Source organism: Chenopodium album, chromosome 25 (assembly GCF_948465745.1).
Source record: "Chenopodium album chromosome 25, dcCheAlbu1.1, whole genome shotgun sequence".
NCBI lineage: Eukaryota > Viridiplantae > Streptophyta > Magnoliopsida > Caryophyllales > Amaranthaceae > Chenopodium > Chenopodium album.
The window spans coordinates 21,010,549-21,012,125 of record NC_137858.1 but is presented as its reverse complement, the minus strand read 5'-3'; positions in this window follow the sequence as shown (position 1 = coordinate 21,012,125).

The window sequence follows — 1,577 nt, the reverse complement described above, 5'->3', positions numbered from 1 at the left end:
AGTCACAAGCCTGCACAAAAATGTTAGCATCCTTGAACATGGTGGGCCAATAGAATCCTGACTCATTTATCTTGGCCACCGTTTTAGAGGGACCATGATGTCCACCATAAAGTGAAGTGTGACAGCTAGTGAGAATACCATGTACCTCCCATTCGGGAACACACCTGCGAAATAATCCATCTGCACACTCACGAAACAAAAAAGGATCATCCCAAAAATAATGTTTAACATCAGAAAGGAATTTCTTTTTTTGTTGGTAGGACAAGTCAAGAGGTAGAGTACCACCCACTAAATAATTAGCAAAATCAGCATACCAGGGGTGTTGCTCTACAACTGCATACAGGTTGTCATCAGGGAATGAATCATCTATAGGAAGAAAATCCTTACCCTCATCATACCTGATTCGTGACAAGTGATCTGCCACTAAGTTCTCTGCACCCTTTTTGTCCCTTATTTCAATGTTGAAATCCTGGAGCAAGAGAACCCACCGGAGTAGCCTAGGCTTTGATTCAGCTTTGGCTATCAAGTACTTTAGAGCTGCATGGTCAGTAAAACAATAACTTAGAACCAACTAGATATGATCTAAATTTTTCTAAAGCATAAATAACAGCAAGAAACTCCTTCTCCGTGGTTGCATAGTTGACTTGAGCCTCATCCAAAGTTTTACTTGCATAGTAAATAGCATGTAAAACTTTGTCCTTCCTCTGTCCAAGCACGGCTCCTAGAGCAAACTCACTTGCATCACACATAATTTCGAATGGAAGATTCCAATCGGGTGCACATATGATGGGTGCCGATATCAAAGCCTGCTTAATCCTGTTGAAAGCCTCAAGACACTCGTCAGTAAAAACAAAAGGGGCATCCTTAAGCAAAAGCTGAGTTAGTGGTTTAGCAATCTTAGAAAAATCTTTGATAAAACGGCGATAAAACCCCGCATGACCTAAGAAACTCCTAACTCCCTTAACATTAACTGGGGGAGGTAGTTGCTCAATCACTGAAATCTTAGCTTTGTCTACCTGTATGCCCTTATCAGATACAATATGACCAAGGACTACTCCCTCTGTCACCATAAAGTGACACTTCTCCCAATTTAAGACCAAGTTGCATTCTTCACATCTTTTCAAGATTTTAGCCAAATTAATTAGACATGCATCAAATGAAGAACCATAGACACTAAAATCATCCATAAAGACTTACATAATAGACTCTATGAAATCAGAAAATATGCTCATCATGCAACGTTGAAAAGTAGCAGGTGCATTACATAAACCAAAAGGCATTCTACGATATGCAAAAGTGCCATAAGGGCATGTAAATGTAGTCTTTTCCAACTCTAACAGGGACGTCCTCTAAAATACCTAAGGGATATTTAACAGAACGATCTGCCATTTGCAAAGTAATATTAGTAATTTTTAATTCACCCATATTCAATTTAGAACAGATAGACGATGGCATGACACTAACAGAAGCACCCAAATCACACAATGCTTTATCTATGAAGACATTACCAATATGACAAGGGATAGAGAAACTACTAGGATCCTTTAATTTAGGAGGAGATTTATTTTGTAACAATG